Below are 19,262 nucleotides of genomic sequence, written 5' to 3'. Positions count from 1 at the left end.
GAGAGGTTGATAGACATTAAGATCGTAGGGCCCTTGCAACGGTCCTTGTTGCCAAGAGTTGACTGCTTGTGACCCTTCCTCAAATTGCTACCCCCTGCAACATGATAACAACCAGACTCCAAGCCAAAAGGGTGATAGTTCATGATGAATAGGAAAAATAAAACGCAATGATATCAACAAAAGCAATGAACCAATGAGTATATATGTTCTAATTATATCCACTTGTGCAGATCTAAACAAACAAAAGGTGTTAGTTGCTATCAATACTAAGATAGAGGCACATCCTACCAAAGAGAAAAGTAATATCTACAATTAGTGCTAAGTAGCAAACCAAAAGTCAAATATTCACACTATTCACATATTTACACAACCAAAATTGTAGCACTCATTGCACTTAAAGTGAACTCTCCGATAACGGCACCAAAATTTGATGTGGGGTGGAGCTAATATGCATATATAGGATTAGAAACTCGGTTATCCAAAAAATGGGATTAGCGTTGTAAGTATAGTCCTAACCCAATAAGTTTGGCCACCGATCAAATTAGAGGTTCACAAGGTGTGTCACAATTCAAAACTAATTTAAAACCGAGAGTATTTGACTCCCGGGTCGTCTCCTAAGGAGTACTTTAGAGCAATGAGTATGCCAATCCGGTTGTAGTGATCAAAGGTTTGTCATTAAGGAAATGAACACATAAAGCAATAAAAGAACATGCAAAATTGTAATGATTGAACAAATAAAGAAATTAAAGAACCGACTATGTAATATAAACAAGTAAAGTATAAAAGAGATTAACATAGAAATGTATGACGGATTAAAAGCATAAAAAAGAGTCTTGGCTTAGAGTGAGCTAAGGGTCTTTTCTTTGTTGGAACCACATCTATGACAATTATGATGGATTAATCTCACTTGATCAACCCTCACATCGGAAGGTAAGTTAAATGAGCATAAGTGTTCCCAACCCACAAATCCTAAATTGCTTGCTAATTGGCTTAGCAACAACTTAGCGATAGTGGGAACAAGAACAATTAACGATCTAAGAATTGAAACTAAATTTTGGACATTGCAACTCTAGAAACCCAATTGCTTACTTTACCCAAGCCAAGAACCAAAAATTTAGCCTAAAACCATGTTTGACATTTTGTCAAACACTTGGTGGGCATAAACCTTAAACATGGAGAAAAAGAGAAAAGGCTTGAAACTAAAAGCAACAATTGATCTCAATCAATAAGAACAACACAAGGAAGCATGAAATAAACATCAAACATCAAATTCATCAACAAGAAATTAAATTTGTAAGAGAGAAGCAAAATTGAACTATAACTTGAATTAGAAGAAAGAGTAATGACAATGTAACTATAAAAAGTAATAACAAGAGAATACTTACAATGAAAGCTAGCAAAATCCAAGATCAAAAATGGAAATGGCACTTGAATGTGAAACCCTAATAGAGATGATGAAAAACTTAGAGAAAAAACTAACTAAAGCTTCCTACTACTACTCCTAAAACTATACTAATGATATGCTATGTTATGTTGTTCATTCCCCCTCCATCATGAGCTAGAAGACTTCAGAAATGGGCCTCTAAAGGCCCCAATTCATGAGTCACGTGCTATTTTAATGAAGTCATGTGCAGACACCTGTGCGGACGCACAGATGCGTGCGTCCGCACCCCTCGCGATAAATCCAGGCCTGTGCGTATGCACAAGGGACTGTGCGCATGCAGACTACGCGATGCTTGGTTGGACGTGCGACGCGCTCGAAATACTCCACGCACTCTGATTGGCCGGCTGTGCGTACGCACAGGTAGCTGTGCGCACGCACACATCTCTGAGCTCATCTCCTTTGATTTTTCATGTTTCCTCCACTTTGCATGCTCTTCTTCCATTTTCTCCAATCCATTCTTACCTTATACACCTGAAACCACTCACAAACAACATCAAGGCATCGAATGGAAGGCAAATGGAATGAAAATAGATTAAATAGGCACAAAAGAGCGCATTTTCATAATCAAGCGCAATTTGGAAGGAAAGTTCAAAAGCATGCTATTCAAGGGAATAAGTGCAAGTTTATATGATGAAAATCCATCCAATTCTAACCAAAAATCATCATCAAATATGGATTCATCATGGGGGCATGAGTCAAGTAGTCTTCGAAATCTTTCCCAATACTCATATAGAGTTTCCATTTCACCTTGGACAATGCATGAAATTTCTTTCCTCAATTTATCCGTCACCTCTGGAGGAAAGAATTTATCTAAGAACTCCCTTCTAAGCAAATTCTAATTACTGACAATCTCATTGGGCAAATTGTAGAACTAATCTTTGGCTCTTCCCTCTAGGGAGAATGGGAAAGCAAACAACCAAATAGCAACCTCATTGGAACCCTCCCGCCTAGTTGTTGAGCATACACCTTGAAAGTTTCTAAGGTGTCTAATAGGACCTTGGGCGGGGAGTCCATGAAACTTGGGTAGAAGATGAATCAAAGCGGTCTTGAGTTCAAAATTAGCGTTTAATTCTGGATAACGCACCTGAAGCGATTAAAGAACAAAGTCCGGAGCACCGGCTTCCTTAAGAGTAACTCTCCTTGGAGCGGTGATGAGCCCATATTTTTTGGTATATTTTGACTCAAATTGGATGGATTCTAGCACATGAACTCACACTTAAGCCTCAAAATAGCATACTTTTGTATTTTCTCTCTAGATCATGCCTAAATGTGAAAATATGCTCTTTTATGCCTATTTTGTCTATTTTTATTCCATTTGATACCTTGATGTTATTTGTGAGTGATTTCAGATGAATAAGGTAGGAATGGCTTGGTGGGAATGGAAGAGGAGCATGCAATTGGGAGAAAGCATGAAGAAAATAAAGGAGGAGAGCTCAGCCATGCGTGCATATGCATAGAGATGTCTGCGTACGCACAAAATAGAAATCAGCATGCGTGCATGCGCACAGCTACTTGTACGTACGCATGAGAACCTAAGCAGAGCGAATCCAGAGCATCGCGAAGTGTGCATGCACACAACCATCTGTGCGTACGCACAAGAGAAAATTCAGCTAAGTGTGTGGACGCACACATCTGTGCATCCGCACAGGTCCCAGTGCGTGCCTTCATTAAAAATGCACGTGCACTCGCGATTTTGGGGCTTCCTTGGCCCATTTCTAAAGGCTTGAGGCTTAAATCAAGGGCTATATGAAGGGAGCAACACCACATATGAAGGCATTAGGACTTAAACATAATTTTTGATAGTTTTACATAGTAGGAGTAGGAGTAGTGTAGAATAGGAAATTTTCTCTTAGAGTTTAATTAGGTTTTTGTAGCATTTTATACTTCAAGTTTGATTTTGGATTCTAGCAATTGCATTGTAAGTATTTCTTTAATTTCTCCGTTAATTACATTATTTATCCTACACTTTCATCTATTTCAATTTCTCTTGTCCTTATTTACATAGCTTTGCAATTTTGGATTTCCAATTGTTGAATTTGATGTTTGATGCTTATTTTATGTTTGTGGAGTTGTTTTTGTTGCTTGTTATCATTTATTCTTCATAGCTTTCATGATTTTCCCAATTTTGCCATATTTTATGTTTATGCCCTTTATGTGTTTGATGAAATGCCAATTTTCATTATGGGATAATTTCCTCCCCTTGGCTTGGGGGAAAATGAGTCTATGGATTACTGGAGCCATAATGTCCAACATTTAGTGATAGTTCTTGGGAAGTTAGTTGATTCTTGTTTCCATTAAAGCTAGCCTTTTATCAACTAGTTTTGTAAGTTGGTTAGAATTTATGGATTAAGGTCAATTATGCTTGCTTGACTTACTCCTCGATGTTTGTGGTTAACTAGGCGAAATTAACTCATGATAATTATCATAGTTGTGGTTATGGCAAGGAAGGGATTCCATAACTCATCCCAAGTCAAGGTTTCATTTATGTTTGGAACTACTTTTTCATTACTTCATAGCTTTACTTGTCCATATTGCATACATAGTTCTTTTGTTCTTCCATTAGTTTATTAATTGTAATTTTGTCTAGTTTTTTTATCTCTGTATTTGTTTATTGCAATCATTGAAAACCCCTTTTCCCTCTACAACCAAAATTGTGCACTTATTGGCATTAGTTCCTAGGGAGAACGACCCGAGAGTCGAAATACTCTCGGTTATAAATTGGTTTGAATTGTGACATTATCTTGAATTGAATTTTGATTGAGAGGATCCATTGTCGGTTTGGACTATACTCACAACGGAATTACTTTATCTAGTTTTTCGAATTGGCATAAATTCTCTTCTATCAAATTGGCGCCGTTGCCGGGGAGCTAGCGTCATGAGTGCTATATTTTGGTTGTTGTAAATATGTCCATTGTGTGAATAGATACTTTTTGGTTGCTTGTTTGCTTTTGTTGGTAATTAGGATTTTGTTTATTTTGTTAATTGATGTCTTTAGTTGTTATTTTCAATTTCCTCTATGAGTTATCACCCTCTTGGTTTGGAGTTTGGTTGTGATCATTTTGTAGGGTTTGATAACTTCAATTTTGGATTGCATCATGGGATTAGAGCATCTGTTTTGGAAGGAGCAACCTCCTCCAAACTACAATGAACCATACCCTTCCTAATGCACATAACCAACCCAAGGATATAGTGGATTTCATCTTGATTATACACCTCTACCACCATGTGCCTATGACCCATACTCCCAACATAACCCTCGATCACCATATTTTCAAACACCACACCATCACCACCATACACCTCCTTATATACCACTTCAAGAAACCTACTAACATGAATCACCTCCTATATATACAACCCTACTCCCAAACAATAAAACCCCTTTTTCACCCTAATGTGAAGCTTTCCCACCCTTGTCTCAAGAAGATCAAGACCTTCAAGCCTTTTTTCGAGAGCAAGAAGAATTTCGAAGGACACAAGGTCAATTCGTGGCTACCATAGCCGAAGCAGTGAACCGCTTGGTTCTTCTATGCTCATCCGATCAAGATATTTCTCTTAGAGGATGTGAGGAAATAATTGAAGGGCGTAGAGAAGAGAAGAAGGTGGAGCCCCAAGGGAAAGAATAAGAGTTATGTCATGACATGCAACAAGAGGGGGAAGGTGGAGTATGTGAACTGGAGGAGAGAAGGGGAGAATTGAGGGAGATTGATCAAGATGAGGATTCCATCATTCATGATTTTTTGTCTTCCTTGATCAATCCCCTTAAGGATCCTAATGAACCTCTTCCCCTTGAGCTTGAGAAAGATATGGAGGTAGACTTCTCACGACCTCCTTGTTATGATGTGAGTGATGGGGAAGAGGAGGAAGAGGTTGGTAAGGAAGGAGTTGTCAACCAAGAACATATTGAGTGGGTGGAAATTTCACCTATGAGCTTCATTGGCCCCCATCAAAATGCTATCTTGGAGACGAACTACCAACTCATGGTCTTTCTTGGGTTGGTGCATGGTGGAAAGAGAAGTGTTGGTAGCTGATGAGGGAAAAACGATTCCACACAAACTCACCGGCAAGTGTACCGAGTCGCATCAAGTAGTAATAACTCACAAGAGTGAGGTCGATCCTACAGGGATTGATAGATTGAGCAACTTTAGTATGGTGATGAATTTAGTTAAGCAAATATTTGATAATTTTTGGTGAAATTCGATTTACAAGAACTAAATTACAAGTAAACAAAGTGCAGAATGAAAATTGGCAGAATCTTAAAGTGCAGAAGAGGTAAATTGAAGAAACTTAAAGTGAAGGAAATTAAAAGAGCTGAAACTTAAATTGCAAGAAAAGTAAATAACTAAAACTTAAAGTGCAAGAAATTTAACTTGCAGAATCTAAATTGCTAGGAAACTTAAATTGCATGAAGATTAAAGGGATTTGGGTATTGGAAATCAAAACTGAACTGGAAAACGTAAATTACAGTGAATTAGAGAACTCTTAGATGAAGAAATGCAGAAAATAGATCAATAAGGATTTTAGTACCAAAACAGAAATGAAGAATTTGTAGAAGAAGATAAAACAGAAAGAAAACTTAGATTAATCTCAAAATCCTAAGTGAGAAATTGACAATTGTAGAAGAATAATGAAACAGAAAAGAAATTTAGATCTCAATTGCTCTCTTAACAGAACAGGAAGAAGAAATTGCAGAAGAAAGAAAAATAGAAAGTAAACTATGATCAGATCTCCAACTCATAAAAATATCAAAGGAACAATAAAAGAAAGCTCCAAGATGAAGAAATTTAGAAGAATTCTTCAATCTGAAATCAAAAGACCCAAAACAGAAAGTAATAGTTGCAGAAAAGAGAAAGCAAAATAGAAAGGGAAAATTCAGATCTGATCTCAATTCTAAAATTCTAAAAAAATGAAAACTAAAAGAGAGCTCCCTGTGAAATCAAATGTTATTCTATTTATACACTTTCCAATTTAGTCTTCCAGTACTTGGAGTGGGCTTTTTGGCCTATGAAGAAGTAGATCAAAATGGCTCCTCATTGTTGCCTCCAGGAGAACGTTGCGTTCTCTAAGTGAGCGCAGCGTTCATTCATCCACGCATGCGCGTCCTTTTGCCTCTTTTCTCATCGACGCGTGCGCGTCATGTACGCGTGCAGGTCACTATTAGTCTTCAGCTCTAAACATGCTCACGCGCCCCTTTCACGCATATGCGTCGTTGATAGCGTTAACTTAGTGAGCACTACGTTGGCTTAGTGAACGCTGCCCACGCGTGCGCGTCTTCCACGCGTGCGCGTGGGTAGCAAATACCAATTCCTTTCTTCAGCATCACTCACGCATTCGCATGATTCCTTCCAAATCCACCATCGACGCATGCGCGTCAAGCACGCGTGCGCGTCATTTCCAGAATTTTGCCTCCAATTTCAAATCTTGCCCAAAAATACTGAGTAATCAAACGTAGCGCTCTCTTCAAAAATGAGTGTCAACCACTTCCACGCGTACGCGTCATGCACGCGTACGTGTGGATCTTCAAAAATCCATCCCTGATGCGTAAGAGTCCGTTACGCGTACGCGTCGCAAGTGAGCGTGGCGTTCATTATTTGAACGCAACGCTATACTGCATGGCTTCTTCTTTTCTTCATTTTCTCACCTGAAACCAACCAAACAATCAATCAAAGTTTCACCAAAATCACAAGAATTTGCATCAATCATAATAATCACTTAGTTCTTGCATAAATGTCATGATTTTGTATAAAATAAATGATATTTGATTGAATCACAATAATCATGAAATTCCACTCCAACCACTTACTTATTGTGCAAGAAAGTGCATAAAACCTAATGAAACAAATGAAAAATGCTTGTAAAACTAGCATAAGATGACTTGTCATCACAACACAAAACTTAAATCTTGCTTGTCCCCAAGCAAGCATTAAAACATGAGAAGAAATGAGAGAAAATAGAGAAGCCTATATGTCCTTATTTAGCAGGTAATTGAATTTGGTTCCTGGGGTTTTATGCAGACAGAATGCAGCTCACTTATTATCAGCTGTCAATCAAGAAATGTATCTTTGAGTGTTAACTAGAACTACTGCTATAATGCCTTATTCTTTATTGATCCATGTTAACTTTTTCTTTCTTTCTTTTGCTTTAGAAGCTTGTTTTTCAATTGTAGCTAAGTGTTGCAGAAGCTCTTTGGCTCAATTCAACACCTATTTACTACAGACACTTGGCTCAGAATTCATCCTAAGACATTGATGCCCAGCACCTCTTTGGGTCACTAAATGCTTTGTAATTAGGTTACTCTTGATGGTGGATTTTCGGTTGGTAATCCCGGATTAGTTAATCCAAGTTACCAAGTTTTAAAATACTCCTCAGAACCTAATAATCTAAGCAGATCCTAATACAATTGCATCATAGGCATGTGTCCTAAGGTCCAAGCTATTTGTGTCTAGCCTTATTATCTATTTTTTTCATTTTTTTTGGTTGTCAATTCTTGGCTTTTCTTCCTTTCCTTCTTGCTTTATAACAGTAACTAAGTTCACACTACAAGGAGACATCCTATCCTGCAGCTTTTATTTTTTGAGCTTACTAACTGATGAGCGGATAATTTATACGCTTTTTGGCATTGTTTTTAGTATGTTTTTAGTATAATTTAGTTAGTTTTTATTATATTTTTATTAGTTTTTAAATAAAAATCACATTTCTGGACTTTACTATGAGTTTGTGTATTTTTCTGTAATTTTAGGTATTTTCTGGCTGAAATTGAGGGAGCTGAGCAAAAATCTGATTCAGGCTGAAAAAGGACTGCAGATGTTGTTGGATTATGACCTCCCTACACTCGAAATGGATTTTTGGGAGCTACAAGAGTCCAAATGGCGCTCTCTCAATTGCGTTGGAAAGTAGACATCTAGGGCTTTCTAGAAATATATAATAGTCCATACTTTGCTCAAGGATAGACGACGTAAACTGGCGTTCAACGCCAGTTCCATGTTGCAGTCTGGCGTCAAACGCTAGAAACAGGTTACAAATTGGAGTTGAACGCCAGAAACAGGTTACAACCTGGCGTTCAACTCCAGAAACAGCCTAGGCACGTGAGAAGCTTAAGTCTCAGCCCTAGCACACACCAAGTGGGCCCCAGAAGTGGATTTCTGCACCAATTATCTTAGTTTATTCATTTTCTGTAAACCTAGGTTACTAGTTTAGTATTTAAACAACTTTTAGAGATTTATTTTGCAACTGATGACATTTTAGATCTGAACTTTGTACTCTTTGACGGCATGAGTCTCTGAACTCCATTGTTGGGGGTGAGGAGCTCTGCTGTGTTTCGATGAATTAATGCAACTATTTCTGTTTTCTATTCAAACACGATTGTTTCTATGTAAGATGTTTATTCGCACTTCAATATGATGGATGTGATGATCCGTGACACTCATCATCATCCTCAACCTATGAACGCGTGCCTGACAACCACCTCTGTTCTACCTTCGATTGAATGAATATCTCTTGGATTCCTTAATCAGAATCTTCGTGGTATAAGCTAGAATCCATTGGCAGCATTCTTGAAAATCCGGAAAGTCTAAACCTTGTCTGTGGTATTTCGAGTAGGATTCAGGGATTGAATGACTGTGACGAGCTTCAAACTCACAAAGGTTGGGCGTAGTGACTGATGCAAAAGGACCAACGGATCCTATTCCAGCATGAGTGAGAACCGACAGATGATTAGCCGGGCGGTGACAGCGCACCTGGACCTTTTTCACTGAGAGGACGGATGGTAGCCATTGGCAACGGTGACCCACCAACACACAGCTTGCCATAGGAGGAACCTTGCGTGCGTGAAGAAGAAAACAAGGGGAAAGCAGAGATTCAAAAGACAAAGCATCTCCAAAACTCCAACATATTCTCCATTACTGCATAACAAGTATTTAATTCATACTCTTTTATTTTTCTCAATTCAAACTGATAATCATAACTAATATCCTGACTAAGAATTACAAGATAACCATAGATTGCTTCAAGCCAACAATCTCCGTGGGATTCGACCCTTACTCACGTAAGGTATTACTTGGACAACCCAGTGCACTTGCTGGTTAGTGGTACGAGTTGTGAAAAGTGTGATTCACAATTTATGCACCAAGTTTTTGGCACCGTTGTCGGGGATTGTTCGAGTTTGAACAACTGATGGTTCATCCTGTTGCTTAGATTAGGAAGATTTTGTCTTTTGGGTCAGAGTCTTTTACTTTCTTTTCAAAAATCTTTCAAAATTTTTATTTTTCTTTATTAATCTATGTTTTGTCTTAGAGTCTTTTATTATTGTTCTTGTTAAAATTTTAGAATCCTTATTTTCTTTTTCAAAATTTTTTTTCGAAATTCTCTTTTTTTTACTAATAATTGAGTTTTTCTATTTGAGTTTAGTTTTATATTTTAAGTTTGGTGTCAATTGCATGTTTTTATTTTCTTTTAAATTTTCGAATTTGTGTTCATTGTTCTTTCTTAATCTTCAAGTTGTTCTTGATCATGGTGCAGCAAAGTTGCCAGTATTTCGGTCTTCCACAGGAAGAACCTACAGAGTTTCTGGCACAATTTTTACAAATTGATGACACAGTACATGATAAGGAAGTAGATCAGGATGTCTACAGATTATTACTATTTCCATTTGCTGTAAAAGACCAAGCTAAGAGGTGGTTAAATAACCAACCTAAGGCTAGCATAAGGACATGGAAACAGCTGTCAGAAAAATTTCTGAATCAATACTTCCCTCCAAAACGGATGACACAGCTAAGGCTAGATATCCAAGGCTTTAAACAAGGAGATAATGAATCTCTTTATGATGCCTGGAAGAGATACAGAGAGATGCTAAGAAAATGCCCCTCTGAAATGTTTTCAGAATGGGTGCAGTTAGACATCTTCTATTACGGGCTTACAGAGAAAGCTCAGATTTCTCTAGACCACTCAGCTGGTGGATCTATACACATGAGAAAGACAATTGAAGAGGCTCAAGAGCTTATTGATACAGTTGCCAGTAATCAGCATCTATACCTAAGCAGTGAATCTTCCAGGAAAGAAGAGGCTAAAACAGTAACTGCTGAACTCAGTCCTGCAGAACAAATTACTGAATTCAATCAGCAATTGGACTTTCTAACAAAACAGTTGGCCGAATTCAAGGAGATACTACAAGACACAAGAATGGCTAATCTATATATGGAAGTACAGTTGAAGCAAACAGAATAGCAGTTATCAAAACAAATAACAGAAGAGTGCCAAGCAGTTCAATTAAGAAGTGGGAAAACATTAAATACCTCACTTCAAGGCAACAGGAAGCCAAGAAGTGAACAAACTGCTATTCAAAATCCCTCTGAGGACAGTAAGAGCCCAGAGAGGAATAACTCTGGCGTTCAAACGCCAGAAATAGGCAGGGATTTGGCATCAAACCCCCAATTGAAGCTCAGTTCTGGCGTTCAAATGCCAGGAACAAGTAAGGAGTTGGCGTCCAACGCCACTCCAGCTTCTAACTCTGGCATTCAAATGCCAGTGAGGGATCAGACACACACAAGTATTGATAACATCCCCTCTAAAAAGGCTTCTCCAACAACCTCTGTAGGAAATAAACCTGCAGGAACTAAGGTTGAGGAATACAAAGCCAAGATGCCTTATCCTCAAAAACTCCACCAAGAGGAGCAGGATAAGCAATTTGCTCGCTTTGCAGACTATCTCAGGACTCTTGAAATAAAGATTCCATTTGCAGAGGCACTTGAGAAAATACCCTCTTATGCCAAGTTCATGAAAGAGATCTTGAGTCATAAGAAGGATTGGAGAGAAACTGAAAGAGTTCTCCTCACTGAAGAATGTAGTGCAGTCATTCTGAAAAGCTTCCCAGAAAAGCTTAAGGATCCCGGGAGCTTTCTGATACCGTGCACATTAGAGGGTAATTGCACCAAGACAGCTTTATGTGAATCTTGGGGCAAGCATCAATCTAATACCTGCATCCACTATCAGAAAGCTTGGTGATATGTCTCCAACTTGCTGATGGCTCCATTAAATACCCATCAGGCGTGATTGAAGACATGATCGTCAGGGTTGGGCCATTCACCTTTCCCACTGACTTTGTGGTGCTGGAAATGGAAGAGCACAAGAGTGCTACTCTCATTCTAGGAAGACCTTTCCTAGCAACTGGACGAACTCTCATTCATGTCCAATTATAATCAATTCACAAATAATAACAGATAAAACAGTTATAAACAACCACACATAAATACATCACAAGTAGTTGACAACATTCGGTGTTAAAGCCTATATTAGAATATAGACTGTTAGTTAGAACACCCCTAGATATAGCTAAATAATATCTATATACATGTATATACATACAACATCCCAGGTCCTAACCTGTTCAAGAGGTCCCTAAGCTGGCATCTAGGCTAGCCTAGACTCTATACTCACCTAGTCCCTCTAAACTACTAAAGCGAAGGAAAGTACGTTCTAGGTCTTCAAAACTCAAGTCAGGTGGAACGTCATCAAAAGATAGAACATCATCTGCTACTCTTCTGTACGATCAGACTTTTCCACAGGACGTCTCTCTGGTACCTCATGAAGTAGCAACACAATAGGAATCTCGTACACAGGATTTAGGTTAAAGTGCGCATACGAATGGGGTGCAGACGTTGGTTGGTATCACAGTATATACATATAATTAGAGAATGATATTCACCCTAGACTCAGAAGACTATCTAGAGCAGAATCCTCTTCTTGCGAACGGTCATCAGCGAACTATGGTAAGGTACTCTTACTTCCATCTGAAGGGGGAAGGGGTAAGAACTGGGGAGTTCTTAGTAGGGTCGGGGTTATTAGTTACGTTCATTAATTCTATGTTGTTTAGCAGACTATTAGCAGAATACAAAGAAGCAGTAATTAGAAAACACAGATAAGTAGAGAAGATAGAGAAAACAGATAGCAAAACACAAACAGAAGAATACAAGAAAATAACACAAACGCAGAGAATGGATTACAAACAAGGAAAGCATACATTCATACCACAATCATAACAAAGGAAATGTGCAACCAAGTATGATGCATGTCTAGCCCTAGCGCAGGTAATGAGCTCATCTGTCAGTTTCTACCCGCTCCCGACGTAACCCAAAGCAGCTGAAACGGGTATGGTTTTCCAGTCAGCATAGGTACAGTTCTCACTAACCGACGTATGCGTCATATCCTCTGTAAGCAAACTCTGCCTTAAAGGTGGCAGCATTCCAGCCGTGTATGAAATCATATTCTCTATAAGCAATCCTTGCCTTACAGGTGCGGCATTCTAGCCGTGTATGAATTAATATCCTCTGCAAGTGATCCCAGGTTATCAGTTGCAGGTACAGCTCTCAATAGCTGTGTAACACTGGAAAACGTTCTGTGGTCGTACCACTATCTATCTTACTGCCTTCATGCAGCAGATCATTACATAATCATTCTCATTATCATAATTCATCATCATTCTCATTATTCATCATCATTTTCACATTCTTATGCAGTACCTCTTTCTTTCTCTGTTCAATCATACTGTACAAACTTTACATCTTTCACTTTTACAATATCCTGGCTCAAACCATTTCTCTTTATCATATTATTCTTTTCTCTTTGTATCTCTTTACTTTACTCTGGTTACTCTATGCTCTGTGTTACTTTATTCTGCACTGATTTCTCTGTTTAACATGTGTATTTAAAGCTTATGTAAATTTTGGTATGAATAGTTAGCCTGTCCCAGGTATAGGTTCATTAAGTCTATACTGAAACAGTTTAAATTTTCATATAACACCTAACCCTAGTCGCAACTCAAGTACTAACTAAGTTGCCCTAGTTCGTTCACTAGTCTCTATCTGTTTTTCTGTCATTAAAATTTTACAGACTTTTTCTTTGGTTTTTATCTTTTCTTTATCTTTGCCTCACTATTATGTTATTACCACTCCCTAAGTGTTTTATGAAGATAATTATGAGATTCTGCACTTAAAGTTGGCTTTCTAAAGCTTTTACAGAAAACTGCCTTTTTCGCATTATTTTATTATTTTTATTAAAATATTATTTTTAATTAAATATTATTATTTAATATTTTATTATTTTTTATTATTTTAATACTAAATTTTCGAAAATTACCTTGCCTTTACCTTTTAACCTTTAAAATTAACTTTTTACCTCAGTAACTTTTAATATTTCTACTTTAACCATCCTAACTTTCAGAAATTACAAAATAACCCCTCAAACACCAAAATATTTACTTCCTTTCCCTTTTATGGATCAAAAAGGTGTTCTTCATTATTCTTCACCACACTTAAAGTGTTCTTCATGTTCTTCGTATATTCTTCAAATTCTTTCTCTGTTTTTACCCTTTTTTCAGTCTTTTCAGCAACCGATTTTTACCAAAATTCAAAATAAATTCCCAGCCACTAAAACCTCATCTTTTCTACATGATTTTAACACAAATTGAACCCCAATTTAGGGCCTAGGGTTTCATTTACCAGCTGCTCCAAGAACACACATTCATAGCTTGAATTTCATCAAATTTCATCAAATTTTCACCAAAATTTCAACAAGAATTACTCATACAAACAATCAATTTCAAGCACAGCCAAACCATATCATAATCACACAACTCAAACACAATAAATCAAGATTAAATTCGTCAATCCCTACCTGGTTTTGCTGCTCCTAATTCGGTTAAACTTTCAGGTGGTCCTTAAGCACTTTTTCCTCCTAAATCACATCAAGAACAACTTTAAATCCAAAACTCTCAACTGACCAAAACTCACTCAGTATGTTAGGAAGAGATATCTCACCTTAGACTTGCTGTAGATTCACGTTTCTTGGACCTCAAGTAAAGTTAAGCATGATTCCTAAGGAAGAACATCAAGAAAACACATGTTTTGCATGGTTTTCCTTGAAAACCAAATTGAAATGGGAGGGAGACAGCCAAATCACCTTATTTCCATCCTTGATAAGTTACATGGTTATGCAGAGGAAGAAGAGAGGATCATTTTGGTGAAATCGAAGTTTTGATTTGAGTTTTAGTTCAGAAGAAATCAAGCTTTGAAGATTAAGTGTTCATGAAAGTTTCTCTCTTTTCTCTCTTGTTATTTTCGTCCAAAATGATGAAATGAGACAGACTTGGAGTTCTTGGGGGTGTAAGGTGAGTTGTGATTGGTTGGCTTGGAGGTGGATTAAAATAATATTAAAATATCTCTGGTGTACAACTACTAAAACTAGGTGTATCGGAACACTTGTAAAAACATGTATAAAAATTATTTTCTGAGCTACTAGCATAAATGACACTAGTAACATATTTATTATGAGAATAGAACATGTATAATGAGGCCTTAGCATTGCTAAATTCATCAGAGAGTGCTGGTGCTAAGCTGCACCAGTAAACCGTAAACCCGGTTAAACCGATTTTCTGTTTTTAACAAAAACAGACCAGGTAACCTTATAATGTCATTCAAGCATTTTCTAATACTAATATAATGATAATATTATACTATTATCTCTCTCCTCTCGTAAATCGAGTTCAGTTCATCAAATAGACACTATTTACGAAAATCAGAATCAAAACTGCCAACCGATACGGTTCAAAAACAAGGTTCTTCACGATTCCATTATCGAGCTTGCCTCAGAGGAGGTTCTAACTTAAGGATGACATAATGATAATGAGGATTGAGATGCTTGATGATATAACAGAGGTGTTCCCTTTACTGATCTTCCGGAAAAATCCGTACTTTCAGAAAAGATCTCATGTACTCGAAAATCCGGGTTGTTACATTTGGTATCCTCTTGCTTAGTCTTTCATCCTCCTTTTCAGCTTTTATGCTTTTCTTGATGATGATGTATAGTCCTACCAAAAAGTTAAATAGTTTTATGCACTGGCAGTGAAAGTTGCTTGTCTCCCAAGCACTTGAAAAATGGTCAATATGCATGAATGTTTGTAGGCTTTTGAACTTACTATGGTGTGTGAACACCAAACTTAGTCCCTTGCTAATACCTCTTATGCAACAGATCAACCATATATGAAACATTGTGCCTTTACTGAAGGGAGTAAAAATAAAAAACTAGAAAACAGACAATGGTTGAGTAGTTTCCCTGATTGTTTGGAGATAATAACCATTTATGCACTGGGTTGAAATGTGTTTTTAAATGAAATTTTTGGTGGAACACCAAACTTAGCACCCTTCATTCACCCTTAAATTGTTTTGGTGTGCAACACCAAACTTAGCTCCTTATAATATAGATAAATCTACTTAACCCTTTTATTGAAATAGCTAGGAAAAGAAAACTACCTTTGGTTGGGTTGCCTCCCAACAAGCGCTTGTTTATCGTCATTAGCTTGATGTCTTCCATTATTTGTTCATCCAAACTCCTGAACACTCTCTTCTTTGTTCCAAGATCCTCCCAGATAATGCTTAGCTCTCTGACCATTTGCTGTGATTATGTCCTTTGTTGCTTCATTCAAAAGTTCAAGGCTTCCATGTGGGAAAACATTGGTTATCAGATAAGGGCCAGTCCATTTGGACTTGAGTTTGCCAGGAAAAATCTTGAGCCTGGAATTATATAGGAGCACTTGCTGTCTTGCTTTGAACTCTCTTTTCAAGATTTTCTTGTCATGCCACTTCTTAGCTCTCTCCTTGTATATCTTTGCATTCTCATAAGCTTCTAATATGAATTTCTCTAGCTCATTGAGTTTCAATAGCCTTTTCTCTCCTGCTACTCGAGGGTCAAGATTGAGGAGCTTAGTGGCCCAGTAAGCTTTATGTTCTAACTCCACAGGAAAGTGAACAAGATTTGCCATAGATTAGTTGAAATGGTGACTTCCCAATTGGAGTTTTGAATGCTGTTCTGTATGCCCACAGATCATCATCCAATTTTTTTGCCCAGTCTTTCCTTGTGATCCCCACTATCTTCTCTAGAATTTTTTTCAGTTCTCTGTTTGCCAATTCAGCCTGGCCATTAGTGTGAGGATGATATGGTGTGGCTACTTTATGAATCACTCCATATTTGTGAAGCAGCTTTTCCATCTGTCTGTTGCAAAAGTGGCTGCCACCATCACTAATTAGGCCTTTAGGTACCCCATATCTAGTGAAAATATGTCTCTTAAGAAATTGAAGAACAATTGGTGCATCACAGGTAGTTGTTGCTATGGCTTTTACCCATTTGGAGACATATTCTACTGCCACCAGAATGTATTTGAAGGAATAGGATGGAGGAAAGGGGCCCATGAAATCTATGCCCCAGAGTTCAAACAGTTCTACTTCCAAAATGAAGTTTGGAGGCATTTCATTCTTCTTTGTCAACCCTCTAGCTCTTTGACATTCATTGCATTGGTGCACAAACTCTCTGGCATCTTTGAATATAGTCGGCCAATAGAATCCACTTTGAAGCACTTTAGCTGCTATTTTTTCTGGCCCAAAATGTCCACCATAGGCTGAACCATGACAGTGCAACAATATGTCTCTCATCTCATTTTCAGGAATGCATCTTCTGATCATCCCATCTGGACACCTCTTGAACAAGAATGGCTCGTCCCACAAGAATTTTTTGGCTTCATTACACAGCTTCTTCACTTGTTACTTGGTGAACTCTTGAGGGATCTTTCTTCCTACCTTATAGTTTGTAATGTCAGCAAACCAAGGTGGCTACTGGATTTGGAGAAGATATTCATCTGGTAATTTTTCATTCACTGGTTGTGGTGTATCTTGCCTAGCTTCTGGTGATAGTCATGAAAAATGGTCTGCCACTTGGTTCTCAGTCCCTTTTCTATCTCTCACTTCAATATCAAATTCTTGTAGCAGCAACACCCACCTAATAAGCCTTGGCTTTGAATCCTGTTTAGATATGAGATACTTGAGAGCAGCATGATCAGTATATACTATAACTTTGGAACCGATCAAGTATTTTCTAAATTTATCAAATGCATATATAATTGCCAAGAGCTCTTTCTCAGTGGTGGTATAGTTTTTCTATGCTTCATTCAGCACCTTGCTGGCATAGTATATAACATGATGCAGCTTGTCTTTCATTTGCCCCAGTACAGTACCAATTGCAAGGTCACTTGCATCACACATAAGTTCAAAAGGTAATTCCCAATCTGGGGGTGTGATGATTGGTGTTGTAGTGAGTTTTCTTTTCAAAGTTTCAAATGCATGCTTGCAATTATCATCAAAGATAAAAGGATTGTCAATCACTAGCAGATTGCTCAGTGGTTTGGCTATTTTTGAAAAATCTTTGATGAATCTCCTGTAAAAACCACCATGTCCAAGGAAACTTCTCACTTCTTTGACATTAACAGGTATAGGAAGCTTTTCTATGATCTCTATTTTTGCCTTATCAACTTCTATACCTTTGCTTGAAACTTTATGCCCAAGAACTATCCCTTCAGGGACCATAAAATGGCATTTCTCCCAATTTAAAACAAGATTAGTTTCTTAGAATCTTTTCAATACAAGAGTTAAATGATGCAAGCAAGTATCAAATGAATTGCCAAAGACAGAAAAATCGTCCATGAAGACTTCTAAAAATTTTTCCACCATGTCAGAGAATATAGAAAGCATACACCTTGATGCACGGAAAACTTGTCTCATAACAAATTTTCTTCGGCAAGTGTACCGAATTTGTCGTCAAGTAAAAACTCACAAAAGAGTGAGGTCGAATCCCACAAGGATTGATTGATCAAGCAACTTTAATTAGAGGAATGTTCTAGTTGAGCGAATCAGAAATTGAGTTGAAAATTGCAGAGAATTAAATGCGGGAAAGTAAATGGCAGAAAGTAAATTGCAGAATCTTAAATGGGAATGGGGGAATTGCTCATAAATGTAAATGACAGAAATTAAAGAGAATGGGTAAGATCAGAAATGGGAAGTTCATTGGGCTTATGAGATGTTGCATTCTCCGGATCAATCTCATTTACATCTCTTCCTTAATCAATGCACTCATTGATCTCCTTGGCAATCTTAAGGGATTGAATTACAATTTCTTGTAATTCAATCTTTCAAATCTTGATCAATAGCCAATTCCTTGGTCAATTGCTCATGAGAAGAGATGAAGTATGGTCACTGATTATACCACATGCATTTCCCAAATCAAGCATTGAGAGGATTATAGTCACATATCCATCCAAACCTAATTTGGTCCAACATGAGAAAGCATTTCTAGCTTGATCCCTTCATTCCTCTTCCAAGGTTCAGAAGAGATCTAAGTATGAATAGTTTCTTTTCCAAGATAACTACCCAATTGGATGAAGATCGAAAGCTTTCAAGTAAAATCAAGAGAAAAGATAGAAGAAGAATAATGAACACTAGTATTGATCCATCAAATTATAACAGAGCTCCCTAACCCAATGAAAGGGGTTTAGTTGTTCATAGCTCTGGAAAATGAAAACAAAGATGGAGAATACATGATGAAAACTAGAAGAGCAGAGAAATTAAAATACAGGGAGTAGTTCTATGCTATTTTCCAACTCCCAGGAACTCCCTTAAATAATTCAAAGCTACTCCTATATATACTACTCTTCTCATCTTCTAGTTGGCTCTTCAAGTCTTGGGCCTTTGGATCTTGAGTTTGAAGCAGTTCTCTTCTTCATTTGGGCTTGGCTTTACTTGCAGAGAGAAAGTGTGAAGTGGGCAAAGATTTTAGCTCAGGACGTTAGGGTTGTTAACGTTTAGTGAAAATATGAGTTCGAGAACGTTAGTGACATTCAACTTTCTCACTAACATTCCTAAGTAAAGCCACGTTAACCTCAACGTTAGTGGCACAAACGTTGCCACCAACGTTGCCTCTAGGTCCTTTGCACACGTTATTGGGA

At 37.6% G+C, this 19,262-nt stretch overlaps 1 pseudogene; it reads right to left on the bottom strand.

Moving 5' to 3' along the window:
- Positions 1-19,262, bottom strand: part of LOC110269231 — a 57,024-nt pseudogene that overhangs the window by 33,900 nt on the left and 3,862 nt on the right.

Source organism: Arachis ipaensis, chromosome B02 (genome assembly GCF_000816755.2).
Source record: "Arachis ipaensis cultivar K30076 chromosome B02, Araip1.1, whole genome shotgun sequence".
NCBI classification, from domain to species: Eukaryota; Viridiplantae; Streptophyta; class Magnoliopsida; order Fabales; family Fabaceae; genus Arachis; species Arachis ipaensis.
Note: the sequence above shows the minus strand (reverse complement) of the source record. Positions and strands in the feature narration are given on the sequence as shown.